The sequence below is a fragment of the Mixophyes fleayi genome, chromosome 8, assembly GCF_038048845.1.
Source record: "Mixophyes fleayi isolate aMixFle1 chromosome 8, aMixFle1.hap1, whole genome shotgun sequence".
Lineage (NCBI taxonomy): Eukaryota > Metazoa > Chordata > Amphibia > Anura > Limnodynastidae > Mixophyes > Mixophyes fleayi.
Window position 1 is genome coordinate 43,509,566 of NC_134409.1, and position 17,789 is coordinate 43,527,354.

The 17,789-nt window shown below is 37.3% G+C and overlaps 1 long non-coding RNA gene across 1 annotated transcript in view; it reads right to left on the minus strand.

Annotated features, from left to right (window-relative positions):
• Positions 1-14,419: 14,419 nt before the first annotated feature.
• LOC142100060 (uncharacterized) overlaps positions 14,420-17,789 on the minus strand; it is a 38,123-nt gene continuing 34,753 nt past the window's right edge. Inside the window, exon 3 of the long non-coding RNA XR_012678679.1 lies at positions 14,420-16,124. This is a non-coding gene — a long non-coding RNA (uncharacterized LOC142100060). The remainder of the gene's footprint in view (positions 16,125-17,789) is intronic.

A 17,789-nucleotide genomic window follows, 5' to 3' on the forward strand; every position in this document is an offset into this window, starting at 1 on the left:
TGTCAGCCCGGGGGGCGCACGCCACCTGTGCGGCCGCATCACACATATGCATCACATTTATCGCCGGTTTTTACCGGCGATATTGCTTCTGGTGGGCGGCCACCCGGCCTACCGGCCTGCCCTAACAACTGTAATTCTGAGCGGCCCGGGGGGGGGGGGCTGCCCCCCTGCCCCCGGCCCAGCCCGCCCCTGAGATGTCTAAGTGTTCTACAGATACCATATCCTAAAGAACTTGCTTTAATTTATGGGTGAATACCCTGAGTGCCTTCAGCAATCTTTGATTGTGTGCATTGAAATGTCTGTGATGGGGGCTGGATGAGGATATGTACTCAGGCTGAAACCAGTATTTAGCTGTTGATGTTAAACCTTGGAAAAATCCATTATTTAAGAACCAGGGGCCTGGTTCATTAAGGATCTTAACTTGAGAAACTTCTTATTTCAGTCTCCTGGAAAAAACCATGTTACAATACAAGTGGTGCAAATTAGTATTTTGTTAAATACTGACTGTTTTTTCATGTAACACACAAATATCAACTTTAAATTTCAGTGTATGAAATAAGCTATCAAGTATTTGTGTGCTATATGAAAAAACAGCCAGTATTTAACTTATGTGCAAAACAAAATACTAATTTGCACCTCTTGCATTGTAACATGGTTTTGTCCAGGAGACTGAAATAAGAAGTTTCTCAAGTTAAGATCCTTAATGAATCAGGCCACAGGTCATCATTGCACCATAGAACCCTGGTTTAGAGCAATAGACTGTGTGATATTAATTTTGCCTGTACCCACCTCAATTCTAGTATTTATGGGTAGACTTACAGCATCAAGGGGACACATTTACTATGTGATGTAATTGGAGTATGGCTGGAAACACTAAACACTGCCTGTAAAATGTACATTTTACAGTCCAATGTGGAGTATTGTTAATATTTTCTGGGACAGTTTAAAAATGTGAATCATCTCTATTTACCAAACATGCATATTTTCAGCCTTTCAGTATCAATAGTGGATCTAACCATTCTTCAGTAAGAAAGAGGACACCTAGGGGTATATTTACTAAACTGCGTGTTTGAAAAAGTTGCAATGTTGTCTATAGCAACCAATCGGATTCTAGCTGTCATTTTGTAGAATGTACTAGAGAAATCATAACTAGTATCTGATTGGTTGCTATAGGCAACATGTCCACTTTTTCAAGCACGCATTTTAGTAATTCTTTTTAGTACATTTTTCTAGCAAAGCTGCTCTCAGCTGAACTCAGTGCCTCCTTCCTTGAGGACTCCTGCCTCCACAGATGATGACCACATTTCACTCCATACATGGATAGCACATAACAGTTTAACTTTTTCACACTAAAGGTAGCCACTCTTAGATGGGCATGAGGACAAATTGGATATAAATTAGCCATATCCAAAATGATTATTTTATCATCATCTGATGCTGGCTTATGGTTTAGTAATGCAATGAAAATAAATTATTTATATCACAATAGTGTATGTGCAGCTCTTTATAAGTTTAAAATGTAAAATACAGAGTGTAAAAAACAGGTTAAAAAAAGAAAACACACACATCTTTTGTGCTAACAACTTTTCTGCACAATTGCATAGGTTCTCACTAATGTCTAAAAATACGAATAAATCCTTCAATATTAATGCAAATTTTACCATCACTAACTTGAATCTGTTAGCATCTTTTAATACAAATGGAAGAATACTATCCATGCCAGAATCATCTTGTAAGATTTTTGTTTAATTTTCTATTGGCCAAATATCCCAACCTTTAAATGTTTACAGAGTACTTTCCTGGAATGAATACAGTAATAAAAACAAACATTAGAGAATACGTTCCAATTTTGGAGGCTCACTGTCTATTGTCAGTATTGGAACACAAGAATTTGCAATAAACTCATCTTAAATTGATTAAGGTTAAAAATAAACTTTTATTAGTCAATATTAAAAATAGTTGTAATTGATATGTTAGGACCCGAATGAAAATATTAAAACAATGCTATTTGTGGAAAAAGTTAGAAAACTATGTATTAAAGTTATAAAATGAAAATTAAAAGAGGTTCCTCTATTGAATACCCAACACTCTCTCATTATTTATATCTTACTGTTTCATTCACAATATCAATATATGTTATTATCATATACTCCATATCACCAATTGTTTTGTGTTATGGGAATAATGGTTTATTACCAAAAATAGGGCTACACACTACTCATAGATCATTTATGAGTATGCACTTATGTATAGATTTTTTAATTCTCATTTAATGATTTTAGTGGTTTTTATTTATATTGGGATGTCCTGTCTCTCGGCCATCTCATCTTGGATGTTCCAACGCTTCCTTAAACTCAATATTTCCAAGACCGAGCTTATAGTCTTCCCCCCTGCCAGGACTTTCCCACCTCCCCGCCTCTCTATTTCTGTTAATAACACTACCCTCGTTTCTGTCCCCCAAGTCCAATGCCTTGGGGTCATCCTTGCCTTGGGGTAATCCTTGATTCCTCCCTCTCATTCAAGCCTCACATTCTGTCCCTCTCAAAATCCTGCTTCTTCCACCTTCGGAATATATCTAAGATACGTCCCTTTCTCACCAAGGAAGCCACGAAAACCCTTGTTTACTGGCTTGTTATCTCTCGCCTTGACTACTGTAACCTGATTCTCTCTGGCCTACTTGATTCTTGCCTTGACCCTCTTAAGTCTATCCTCAATGCTGCTGCCCGCCTCATTTTTCTCTCCCGCCGCTCTGTATCTGCAGTCTCCCTCCAACAATCACTATATTGGCTCCCCATACCCTACAGAATTAAATTTAAACTCCTCACCCTCACCTTTAAAGCTCTTAGTCAATCTTCCCCTCCCTACATCTCCAATCTCATTTCTACCTATACTCCTACCCGCCCCCTTTGCTCTGCCTGTGACCGCTGCCTCACTACTTCACTGATCACCTCCTCTCACTCTTGTCTTCAGGACTTTGCCCGGGCTGCTCCCCTGCTGTGGAACGATCTTCCACGTTCCATCAGGTTAGCATCTACTCTCAAAGGCTTCAAGCGTGCCCTTAAGACTCATTTCTTTATTCAAGTCTATCAGTCCTCCTCCTGACTTCCTTGCCCTGGCTCTCTCCTCTAGTTAGTACCACCCTATTTGCTTTACCCTGTCACCTGTGTTTGTATATATTTTTGTATCATGTTGTGTCTTGGTTCTGTTTTCTGTATATGTAATGTACGGCGCTTCGGACCCTTTGTGGTGCCTTATAAGTCTAAGATAATAATAATAATAATAATGTTCACAAATCTCAGAAACTCCTCTTATTGTGAAAATCAAAACCTTAACAGGTTTTCTAACACTTTGCTGCTGTAACTAATTGTTCCCACCAGTCCTGAGTTTTTATGCTGTTAATTATATCTAATCTGCATGTGGTTACAATATTTCTGCCTGAAATCTCATCAAACAAGCATGTGTCAAATTTCCATTTATTCTATATTTAGTCTAAATTGGCTGTGCTATTTGTGATTTCAAATTATATGCCGTTGTATTGTAGCTATTATGCAGAGAGGATACTGGCTATATGATATTCATCTACTATGCTATTCCCAATATTATTAGTTTTTATATACAATTCTTATACATTGTAGCTGACAGCTGTTTGTTTTTATTTGTTCATAAATCTCAGCTTGTAACTGCTATATTATAAAAAAAAAACATGCAGCTTTACTTGTGTATTTACTGCTCACAGCTGATTGTTATCAGCAGCCCCACGTCCATGTTATTATAAAATACTCATATCACCAATTGCTTTGTTTTTTGGGAATAACGGTTTATTACCATAAATGTGGCTGCACACTACTCATAGATAGTTTATGAGTACACACTAATGAATTTTAATTTCTTATTTATTGATTTTAGTGGTTTTTATTTATATTGGGTTGTTCACAAATCTCAGCAGTTCCTCTTATTGTGAAAATCAAACCCTTAACAGGTTTTAATACTTTGCTGCTGTCACTAATTGTTTTACACCAGTCCAGAGCTTTTATGCTAATCTGCATGTGGTTGCCAGAAACCTCATCAAACAAGCACGTGTCAAGTCACCATTTATTCTATATTAGTCTAAGTTAGTTGTATTTCTGCTATTTCCAGTATCAAATCATATGCCGTTGAATAGTAGTTATTATGCAGAGAAGATACTGGCTATATATTATTCATCTAATATGCTATACTCCTGAGATTTCTATTCTTATACGTTGTAGGTCATAGCTGTTTGTTTTTATTTGTTCATAAATCTCAGCATTGTAACTGCAATAATGTTAAAAAAATTAAACACACAGCTTTACTTGTGCATACGCTGCTCACAGCTGATTTTTTTAAGCAGCCCCATGTTTCCATGTTGTCACAGTGTTTTCTATCTGAATATGATGTCTCTACTCAGACAATTTTATTCATCAGATTGTTTTATATAAAGTATCCAATTTACCCAGATGGATACATTATCTTTGTTTGTTATCTCTAACCATATACTGCTGAATTAATTTCACTGTGCAGAGAGAATGCTGTAACTGCAGCAATTGCTAGCTAATCTTCAATTGCATTCTGGGGGTAAATGTATCAAGCTGAGAGTTTTCTGGCGGGTTTGAAGAGTGGAGATGTTGCCTATAGCAACCAATCAGATTCTAGCTGTCATTTTGTAGAATGTACTAAATAAATGATAGCTAGAATCTGATTGGCTTTTCAAACCCGCCGGAAAACTCTCAGCTTGATACATTTACCCCCTGGTCTCACTAGCATGTCAGTATGTTTGTTTGTATATTAGCCATTTCCCAATTACTATTGGTGATAGAGGTTATTTTAAAAGAGCATCAGGTATTGAGACTGTGTCCTAAACGACGTGTCCACCCGACGTACGTTTCACAAATGTTCTTTTCCGGGAATCATGAAATTATGAGAGCATTGGGTATTCATTAGAGAAACCTATTTTCCTCTTCATTTTATAACTGTAACACATAGTTTTCTAAGAAATAGCATTGTTGATATTTTATGACCCAAAGGAAATATTACAATTATAACTATTTTTAATATTGACTAATAAAAGTTTATTTTAACGTTAATCAGTTTAAGATGAGTTTATTGCAAATTCTTGTGTTCCAAGACTGGCAATAGACAGTGTGCCTCCCAAAATTGGAATGCTTTTTCTTTTTTTTTTGAGCATCTTTTTATTGATTGACATTTACTTAATCAAGGCCAATTAGAAAATTGGAATTAGAAAATAATCATGCATTTATAAAAATGAACATTTCATGATAGTTCGCCTTTTAAATATTTTCTTTCTTCAAACTATATTCAGCTCAATCACTATAATTTCAGATCAAATTATCTCTCAGATGTGCATTCTCTAACTAGACTATTTACTGTATAGAGACATCTTTCCAGGTTGCAATCCAAAATTCTAAGAAGATAATTATTTAGTATTCATCATCCCTATGATTACATATATACTGTATATATGTGTATATATATATATATATATATATATATATCTATAATATAAAAGCCTAGCGGCGTGTGTTAGTCTGTGTGTGAAAAAAAAAAACAAGCTGCAGCGCCACCTGCTGGGCGGAGTTATACACTGACCTACTAAATTCTTAGTGTGTGTGTGGAAAAAAAACTCAGAAAGGGCTGAAATTTGGTATACTGACATTATTGACAAAAAAAATTAGAATAGTGAAGTCAGTTAACTTCCATCATCCCCCCTTCCCTCCGTGGGAGGGGTAGTAAAGGCTAAATTTACGAGTTGAGGGGTCAAACTCATTTTCGTGAGGTAATTTTACCTCATGAACACACATGTTGTACAGTGGCGGATCCAGGGGGTGCGATCGGGGCAATCGCCCCCCCCCCCCCCCTAGCAGGGGTTTGCTGTCGACGGCTGCACAGTATGTGCAGGTCCGTTTGGCAGTGACAGTGTGCTGCCCGGCTGTTCTGATTGTGTTTTAAACACAATCAGAGCAGCCGGGCAGCACACTGTCCCTGCCTGTCACTGCCGAGCGGACCTGCACATACTGTGCAGCCACCGGCAGCCTCAGAAGTCGGAAAGGGGGCGGGGCCTAAATCACCCCACCCTAACATCGCCCCGGGTACAAAAAATTTCTAGATCCGCCCCTGCATGTGTAGCGGCATGTGTTAGTGTGTGTGTCTGTGGAAAAAACTATTTTCTCAGAAAGGGCTTATCCTATTGACCTGAAATTTGGTATACTGACATTATTTGACAAAAAAATTTAAATAGTGAAGTCAGTTACCAAAACCACGTTAAAAAAGGGCGCTTGCGTCGCGAAGTAACGCTCTTCCCCTGAGGAGGCCTGGCCTAGACCCAAATGCATGACAAAAACCTTTTTAACACCTTAAGTAGCTTGATTTGACTAGAATGCATAAGTATCATGCACGGGTTAACTTGTTTATATATATAATCCTAGTTAATGTTGCATGTGCAGTACCAGAACATATTAATAGTGACTATGTCATATCATGTTCCCAATTTTACTGCCATGGCTTGAATGGCACAGTTCTTCGTTTTGGATGACACATCATTTGAATGTTTTTTAAGTTTGGCTGTTTTCTCTAATTGAGAATAAAAATGATGCAAATCTGGAAATCCCACACTCCAAGTCATATGTTGCTTTTATTGTACAATAGTTATGGGTATTGTAAGTTCAACATGTTTGTATGAAAAATCACTTTTTTACATTCACCACATATAAATGTACTAGCTGAAGTACCCACGTTTAAATCTTCAAGTTATTAAGTTAACAATGAGTTGGATGTAACTGTCAACATTTAAAAAAATTAAAAATAATTAGCAGCTTAGCAGTTCTTCCAATACTCCCATGAGGCGGCTTCCCAGTGGGTTTATTTATATTAAATATTATCCAAATCCATCCAGTGGAAGGCCCAGAACAGGCTTTCTGGGTCAAAGTTCTGGCCAGCATACACAAACAAGGTCTGACCGGGATCTCAACCATTAGTATGTCTTCTAGGAACCAATGTTACCAGTCTGTGATGTTTTTGTCCAAATCCATCCAGTGGAAGGCTCAGAACAGGCTTCCTGGGTCAAAGTTCTGCCCAGTGTACACCAACGGGAGGTCTGACCGGGACCCTATTACCCCCAAACACTTTGCCAGGATCCAACTGGACCACCTTGAGCTGGTTTCATTCCAATTGGTGCAGGGGTGTTTGAATGCATTACTGGACAGACAAACAAACCAAATCCATCCAGTGGATGGCCCAGAACAGGTTCCCCAGGTCATAGTTGTGGCCAGCGTACACCAACGGCAGGTCCGACCGGGACCCTAACCCCCTTAAAACCTGGTCAGGATCCAATTGGATTACCTAGCATTGGTTTCATCCCAATCAGTGCAGGGGTGTCGAAGATATTCGTCTACAAACAAACAAACAAACAAACATCTTCTTTTATATATATATATATATATATATATATATATATATATATATATAAAGACGGTGAATTTTCCAAACAAAGAAATGTGTCCATAATAAACTGCACATATTTTATTGCTAAGTTGTAATTAGAGGGGAATATGGGTCGATAGTGAGCAGAGATCAGGTGACATAGTTATCTGAAAGGTGGCATCACTGTGAGTCCTTTATTGGACGAACGCCACATATAATCTAAACAGGATGGAGGTAACCTACATATGGCTCTAGCCTACCATTTTATAACGAAATGCCTCCATCCACATCAAGTGGTAACATCCTACAAAGATGAGCAATACACTTGTTGAATAAATCCACATGGAAACATTTCCATTGCATTCATGTATAATGTTTAAAATTGTGTTTTAGGTAATGTTTTGAATTTACCAATATTAGTTAATGGTGTTTAAATCTGGAGATTTGGGTGGAGTAGTTTGCAAGTATTTACTTTGATGTTCTAGGTTTATTAAGTGATTGGCCCTTTATGTTGTGATTTAAGAAAGTTTTATCTAAATTGTCTTAAAATACAATCAGTGGCCCTGGACATCACAGAGAGATATTGCACCACATGCATGGTCTGTGCAGGAATGTGTATGTTTTGGCTAATGTTTTTTTCTTTTAAAAGCAAAAGTGAAAATTGCATCATGGAAAAATTGAGACATTGTTTGCCTGAATCACTATTTTCTTCTTTATAACCATCCCTAACCAAACTAATACTGGTTTTACACAAATACTCGTTATACACTGCACATTGTTATTTTCACCTCGGCTCAAGGAACTAAACATATACAAAGACTGACCACTCAAGTAATAGCTCTGGGCACAAGTGACACAGCACAATGCCTCATAACATGCTTATTTATGTTGTTACTGGGACAGCTAAGCACCACTATTGTAATGGGAGGGTTTCATCTGTTCACACCATATATGGAAAATGGGAATGAAATGTCCAGTAATATACCTATTCATGAATATGTTTATTGAAACTCATTGAGCTGTAGTGGGATCTATACATAGAACAAACATTTCTATTTGTACTTGATAGCCAAAACACTGCCTAATACCAGGGACAATAAGAAGTATCTACAGTAAAACACCCAGTAAAGTGTGTATGTCAGCAAAGCCAAGAGCGAAACAATCAGCAAATTTTCAGCCTATGACATGATTTTCGCAAAAAAAACCACCTGAACAACCAAAATATCTCACAGCATGAATTGTCTGAAATCCTGCACGTTTTTCCACCATGAAAATCCATGAATCCTCTTCCACAAGCAACCAACCATGTAAACTGGCCAAAAAGGATGGTATGGATGTGAAAAAACAAATTATGCTCTAACTCAAGAGGTACACGTCCTGAAAAATAATATCTAACATATCTTGAGAGGTACTGTATGAACCTGCAAGATGATAAAACAGCAAGAACAGCAAAACAGCAAGAACAAGGCAAGCAGACAACTTTCCCAACAGTAGACTGTATTACTGAGGTCACTGAACATTCTTGATGATGAGAAATTTTGTTACCCTTACAAAAAATCTTCCACAATGCCATGGCAATATAGGACAATATTCCTCCTGAGGAAGATGTAACTGACCAGCATATAATAACTAACACTCCAATGCCACCAGCAAGTAAAACATGACACAAATATCAACAGTAGCTACAGCAGTGGTGAACTCACTAGGTGAATGCAAGCAATGTCCCAGACACTGACATGTCTATAAAGTGCTAATAAATGTATTCCTCATAAAGTAGTATTGAAGTCTGTAAGAGTTTGTAGTTAGATCTCTTTATCCTTCAGTTTCCAAGTGATGTATCAAGCATGTACCCTTACACACACTACATTCCTACAGGGTGAATCAATATTGTAGAACTCATATTTTATTATTCAACAAGAAAATTGCAGTCATGGAAAATAGTGATATGTTCACAGCTTAACTATTATTAGATTTGGATCTGGTTAACTGACATACAAAACAGCAGCTACAAATCATAAGACCGTCCACAATCTTAAACATATAACAAAAAATACAGATTTAGTGCTCACGTGTAATCTCTAGTTGACATCACTTGGTTCTGTGTCCAGAAGGAAATGTCCTTCCTATCTGGATACAGAACCAAGCATTATACACTAGATACTACACGTGAGCGTTGAAAAGGAAATTTGCCCCTACAAAAATTGCCTGTACCACCACAGTAAGTTATAAAAAGTATACAAATAAAACATTACTTAAAATGAACATGATTAGTGTATAGAATACATTCCAATAATTAGATGCATGACAAAAAATAAAAGTCAGCGGTTTTCTAAAGAGCACATTATAGAAAAAAATAATATATATAAAATGTTAAAGGTTATATGTATGTAAGACGTATTAAAATATTGGGCCTTCTGTGTATCAGGTACAAATACATTTATTTTGCACGATATGCACTCCTAAAAACATTTGTGAAATAAACGTTTTTATCTTTTCAAGTTATGTTTTCAACAAAAATAACGTATAACAAGTGACTTCAAAAAAGTATATTTGGCACAAATCAGGCGCCAAAAAATTAATCCATAAATATATATAAAAGAAGAAGTTTGTTTGCTTGTTTGTTTGTAGGCAAATATCTTCCACACCCCTGCACCGATTGGGATGAGACCAACGCGAGGTGGTCCAGTTGGAATCTGGGCAGGTTTTAAGAGGGTTATGGTCCCGGTCGAACCTCCTGTTGGTGTACACTGGACAGATCTTTGAAGCGAAAAGCCTGTTCTGAGCCTTCTACTGGATGGATTTGGTTTGTTTGTCTGTCTGGATATGCATTCGGACTCTTCATGCACTGACAGGGGTGAAACCAATACAAGGTGGTCCAGTTGGAATCTGGGCAGGTTTTAAGGGGGTTAGGGTCCCGATGGAACCTCCTGTTGGTGTACACTGGGCAGATCTTTGACCCGGAAAGCCTGTTCTGAGCCTTCTACTGGATGGATGGATTTGGACAAAAACTTCAGAGACTGGTAACATTGGAACCCAGAAGACATACTAAGGATTGAGATCCCGGTCAGACTTCTTGTTTGTGTACGCGGGCCAGAACTTTGACCCAGAAAGCCTGTTCTGGGCCTTCCACTGGATGGATTTGGATAATATTCAATATAAATAAACACACTGGGAAGCTATCTCATGGGAGTGGTGGAAGAACTGCTAAGCTGCTAATTATTTTTACATTTTTAAAATGTTGACAGTTACATCGTTAACTTAATAACTTGAAGATTTAAACCTGGATACTTCAGCTAATACATGTTTATGTGGTGAATGTGAAAAAGTGATTTTTCATACAAACATCTTGAATTTAAAATACCCATAACTATTGTACAATAAAAGCAACATATGACTTGGAGTGTGGGATTTCCAGATTTGCATCAGTTTTATTCTCAATTAGAGAAAAACAGCCAAACTTAAAAAACATTCAAATGATATGTCATCCAAAACTAACAACTGTACCATTCAAGCCATAGCAGTAAAATTGGTAACATGATATGACATAATCACTATTAATATGTTCTGGTACTGCACATGTAACATTAACTAGGAAATTATATATATATGTGAACAAGCCTTAAGCGAAACGTATGTCGGGTGTGGACGTCACAGACCGGGCTGCTCAGCCGCGACTCTCGGTAACTGATGTTACTTATTTAAGCCATATATTAGATTTAAGGGAGCTATTATGCAGTACAGTATAAGGGACTCAGGGTTGCACGCATGGGGGGTTTTTGGTTCTCCAGAAACCCCTCCTCTCCGCGAACGATCGGGCAATAAACATTGCCCTGTACTGTACAGCAGCTGCGGCTCTGTCACAGAAGCTTTCGCGGCAGTGCTGTATTGTACAGCATTGCCGCAGACGCTTCTTTGACAGCGCCGCGGCTGCTGTACAGTACAGCAGCGCTAAAAATGGAGCTGCTGTGCATGCGCGGCACATGCTCTCTCTCCCTCTTTATTTTTTTTTGGGGGGGGAGAGGAAACCCCCCCTTAAAAATCCTGCGTTTACCCCTGGGACTAGTAGGTGGAATAATTTGTAGTGGGAATCTGCCACACTATTGCACGATAGGGCCCCACGGGGAAATATTAATGCGCTGTTACTGTAATAAAGCCAGATACATGCAGCTGATATACAGCATATAGAAATACAGCGTGGTGTCATTATAGCCAGCAGATATATAGCTGCAGGGCCATCTTTTCCATTGGGCACGATGGGCAGCTGCCCGGGGGCCCCACGTACAAGGGGGCCCCATAGGCATGGCTCTTAATGAGAATAAATAATCCTGCAAAAGAAAAAAACCTGTAAAAAAAAACCTACAAGTGTCACTAAGCAAGTACATCTATCTATCTCTAACTCTATATATCTATATCTATATCTGTATCTGTATACATCTATATATCTATATCTATATCTATATCTAGAGGCCCCGGTGCACTGCTTTGCCCGGGGGCCCATAATGTTGTTAAGATGGCCCTGTATAGCTGGAGTTTTCAGAGATGCAAAGGATAGAGGCTAAACTGTCACATAGATTATAAAGACGGTATTATATCATAATGCTAATATGTTAACATAATTATAATACTATCAGATGAGTAATAAGACATGTTTGGATCTGTGACATAAACAGTAACAAAGTGGCAGGATTAACATATTGATAGATATATACTCCACTGGGGATTATTACCCCTAATCCATCTTATATTCAGATATCAATTATCTGTGACAAATTGAACACTACTATTAAAAATCTATATATGATTTACTAATACAGATATAGTAAGAATGTTCCTTACCTGTAAATGATGCATTGAATATATTAACTTTCATCTAATTGTCTACATCTCTAACTGATATATATCCCTTTGAGATAACATTTGGCTCTAAACATATAATGAGGTTCTAATATGGGCATAAATTTGATGAGACATACATAATTTGAGAGATATTTGAGTATACCAAGGTGTACCAAGTTTGATACATCTAATCATTATATGTCTCAACATTTGATATAATATGTATCAGGATCGGCCAATTATTTTAACACTTTCTTTCTATACTTTTCACCTCTTTATGTTTTTAAATATTTTGCTTATTTGTGATCTGTAAAATAAAGGCTTATTTTGCTCAATAATATGAATTACAAAGGATCATTTAGTTGGGAACATTGTATATAAAAATATTTTTTTTTTTCCCCATATTGTATTCAGTGAACTGGAGTGCCTTCAATACATATACTGTGACCATACTTTGTTTTTTTTTTGTAAGAGTTTGATCTTATATTGGATGGGCACCCCCTCTGGACATATTTCTGATGTAATATTAGATTGGTTTATAATGAGGATGGTTCTGATCCTAGTGCAATAACTTCCTTTTTTCTGTACAAACCCAGAAGACATACCAGGGGCTTGAGCTCCCGGTCAGACCTCCCATTGGTGAACCCTGGGCGGAGCCTGTTCTTCACCTTCCACTAAATGGATTTGGAAATATATATATATATATATATATATATATATATATATATATATATATTTATATATATAGTTTGTTTGTCTCTTTGCTTGTTTGTTGGCAAATATCTTCAACACCCCTGAACCGATTCTGATGAAACCAACACAATGTGGTCGGCTGGATCCTGGCCAGGTTTTAAGGGGGTTAGAATACATGTCGGACTTTCCGTTGGTGTACGCTGGGCAGAACTTTGAACCAGGGAGCCTGTTCTGAGCCTTTCACTGGATTGATTTAGACAAAACTTTCACAGACTGGTAACATTGGATCCCAGGAGACATATGAGGCTGTTGAGGTTCCGGTTGGACCTCCCATCAGTGTGTCCTGACCAGAATTTTGATGTGGGGAGTCTGTTCTGGGCCTTTGTTTGACTGTCCAGTTATCCATTCGAACACCCCTGTTCTGATTGGGATGAAACCAATGCAAGGTAGTCCAGTTGGATCCTGGCCAGGTATTAGGAGGTTTCGGGTCCAGGTCGGACCTCCCTTTGGTGTATGCTGGGCAAATATTTAACTCAAGGAGCCTGCTCTTGGCCTTCCACTGGATGGATTACGGTAACATATAACATAAAAACAAAAACTACACTGGGCAGCCCCCTAATGGGTGTGTTGGAAGAGCTTCTAAACTGCTAATTATTTTTAAAATGTTGACACTTACATCCAACTTATTGTTAACTTAAAAACTTGAAGATTCAAACACGGGCAACGCCGGGTACTTCAGTTAGTTATATACATATGAAATGGTGAAAGAAGTGTTTAAATCATTTGGGGGTTTTTTAAAAAAAAAAAAAGCTGTTTGTTTCAAGAATTATTCTGATGATACTAATTTATTTATATCAATCACAAGACTCAGTTTTTAAAGATGCAATTTCATATTTATATATTGTTTCCATTGTGGGTAGTTAAATGTGGTAATGTTTATATATTAACTTAGTTTCTAATTTGCAGGTGGTTACAGTAAACAGCTGTGACAGCACCATGGACAGGGATTGAAACATGCTGAGCAAGCTCGGGGAGGATTAATTGTAATGTAGTGTAACTGTACATAGATGCAGGCCTGATGTTGACTCTTAACATCTTACAGCTCAATTTAAAAGCAGATATAGATCATGTCTTTCAGATAATACAGATAAGTACTTTGCTGTATGTAAAAGCTCCCCTGTCCAGAAGTTTTCTTCCACTGTTGCCACCAGAGATACAAATGCAAAAGTACCCTATTGCTTTAGTAACTTTGTTTGATAGCGCATAACTCTCACTGATAACAGTCTATTATATGTTCTGTATTATATATGTATTGTATATGTATTGTATATGTTCTGTATCTTGTATTTATTGAAAAGCATTTTATAGTTAAAGCAATGTGCCAGACAGATCTGCAAAAGAGAAGAAATGAGATAGTACTCAGATGACACTTGTTTAAATTTAGCTGAGTACTGCATTAAGTCTCCCCATGTTTATTTATTAAAACTTTACAATGTTTGACCACCCAAACACAACTTGTAAACAACTTGGAGCCCCTTACATTCTGATTCAGTTAACTTTATTACTGATAAAAAAAAAAAAGATAAATGATCAAACTACTAACGCACTGAGGATTAATGCAAAGAAAGGGTACACTAAGTGGCTAACAGCACAATTTAAAACAGCAGAAAATTTGATTGCTGTTCACTTAAACAGGTGCACAATTAGTTTCTGCTAATGTGCCAATGTAACTCTGAGTACAATCATTTTCAGACTTGTGGTCTCAGATAGGAATGTGTATGCTCACAAAATATGTTCCATTTTTCTTCTAAAATGTTGCTTAAATAAGTCATGAAAGTCATGGGACATCATAATGGTTTTCAATTCTTGTGTCACATTATAAATTTGTAATTTCTTTTCCCTTTCTTATAATTTTTCTTCAAGAAGTGCCCCTATTTAATGCACATTGTGTTGCATTTAAATTAGAGGGTGATGCTTGAGCTTTGCAGATGGATTAAATAAAGTGTTTTATGTGAAGAGGGGCCTTGCTTAGCAGAGCAAAGAGTTATCTGTCAGGGTGAGAGCTGTGTATAGTTGTACCAAAGAGAACTAAAATAAAATAACTGTAAGATTATTGCTAACAATTTGACTTGAATTTGTGAGGACTGTGAACTGAGCATGGTGATCACTAGGATACTCACTGCATTGTATGGCACTTAGTTGGATGCTCAATGTATTGTATAATGGTCACTAGGATGCTCTCTGTATTGTGTGGCAGTAACTAGGATTGCTCTCTGTACTGTTTGATGTCACTTGGGTACTCTCTGTATTGTATGTTGTCACTTGGATGCTCTCTGTATTATTTGGTGGTCACTTGGATGCTATCTGCATTGTATAGTGGTCATGGGTGATATCTGTATTGTATAGTGGTCACTGGGATGATATATTGTACGGCAGTCACTAAACATAATCTCAGCAATGCTAACCTTGATAATGTTCTGCTGTTGCCTTGAATCCATCTAACCTTGCATATTGCATTGGCCTCACCTACCATGTATGTGGCTAGGGCTAATGGTGTGCCTTAAATATAATAACAGGAATGATAATGAACAGCGCTAATGGTGTGCTAACCCGGCCTATAGTCGGTTTGCTCCTATCTACATGAGGCCACTTTCAGATTTTTCTCCAGGTTCATTTTATGTTCCTAATCCACACCTAGATCCCATGCCAGACAATGAAACAAAATATAGCATTGGTTGCTCTAGTTCTTTGTACACGTTGGCACTGTGTTTGTAAAAATCCATATTTATTGGTAAGGAAAACACTAAAGTGGCTTTACTGCTACCAAGAACCAGCACACACTTTATATCTTCTATTTATCTAATTTAAAAAATCAGTTTCCTTGTTGATGAACACTGCCTTTATATATTAAAATAACCCCCTAAAAAGTTTTATTTTTCTTATTTACCCACAGACAAGAAATAATGGTACCGCTAATGAACACAGTTCATGCTAAAGCATTATACATCGTATTCTACATTTTGCCCCATGTTTTATTCTGCATCAAATCGAGAATATTGAAATGAGTGTTGTTTCCTCTTGAGTGGGCTGTTATCATGGTTTATCTAGCGAACAAAATAGGAATATTGATGTGTCGGTTTCTGAAATGACATTTAACAGTGAATTGAGTATTATAACATATTTTTTTTTTTTTTTTATTCATTACAGCCTCTAAAGAAAGAATTTCTCTCAGCAGATTATACACCTTGTAAGTATCACAATGTTATATATTTTCTCTCTATTACAAGTCAATCAAATCACTTTCCTTTGCATTCACTTCTTCCTTAACCTCATGATGGCACTAAAGTGATAAATTCCTTCTCTGTCAGATATGTACTTATACTTATGCTACCATCTTTAGTGTATATTGTTTTTATATGTGTGTCACAGCAATATCACTCATTCAGTTCAATTCAGTATATATCTAATAGGTTAGAAAACTGAGATAATTGTCAAATGATCCAAATATTCTGAACAAAACAGGCCAGTTTATTATTTTTTTATTCATAAAAATTAAAACAAACAACACATGTGGAGCATTGAATTGATCCACAAATTAAAACATAGTAGTTGTGTTCAACCCAAGATGTGCAGAGAAACATTAAGGGCCTGATTCATCTTCGAACACAACCTGCATACAACTTGCGTTTATAAAATCAGCACAGTAATTGAGCCGAGTTCCGACCGTAATCAAATTCAAGTGGATCTCAATATACATTTCCATTTGAATCTGGGTACAAGTTTGTTCTAGCTAAGTGTTACTTGCCATATGTAGACAGACTGAACAGAGTGCAGGATACCCACATGCATATGAGTAATATAAAGGCACATCAGCACTCATGCACACAAAAAAATACATATACAAGTTCTGTGCTTGCTAGTGACACATATTTGTATTTAAAACAAAGAATGCTCCATGACAGTCATCACTATCAGTCAGCACTTACAGCTAATCTGTAGCTGGTGCCAATGAAATGGCTAAAAAACATGTACTTAAGAGAAACCCAGGAATTGAATCGGCTGCATTTGCGTTGGTACATCCTTGACCCTTACTGTACATTGCCTACGTTTTACCGTCCCTTCCAGTGCCACATGGTCCAAGGGCTGAAAAGGCCCAATTGTGAGAAGTGCTATCCTGCCAGAGGTGTCGCCAGTGATGTGTGGGTGTGACCAGTTGTGTGTGGGCATGGCCAGCACCATTGAGGGCATAGCTTGCAATTCCCTTCAACTACCTACATCTCCCTCCCATCTACCCTTATATAAAGAGTGCACCACTAACTGGTTCACACAGCATGTATGTAAAGTGAAGAGTGGAAATACGTCTTAGCTGTCCCTCATGCCAGGACAAGCTTCTGGTTGATCAGGATAGTCTCCTAAATCAGGACTATTTTAATCTAATTGGGACCATAAAAGTAAATTTTTTTAATTGACCATTGAAGACAAAAATAGTTGAACAGAAATATACATGAAAAATGCTAATTTTTAGGCTATTAACAGTGAACAAAGAACAGGCTGCATAAGATGAAAACTTAATCCAAATAAATAAATAAATAAATAAATAAAACTTAATTCTATGTGTGTACATATATATAATGTTCATTGTCCATATCTGAACACCTGCAAACATCTAAGCAGCCAATCGATGCATGAAAGCATGCAGACATGGTCAAATATGACAATTGTTGTTGAAACCAAACAGAGATCTAAGAGACTTTTACTGTGTAATGATTGTTGGTGACAGACGGGTTGGTTTGAAACTGCTGATT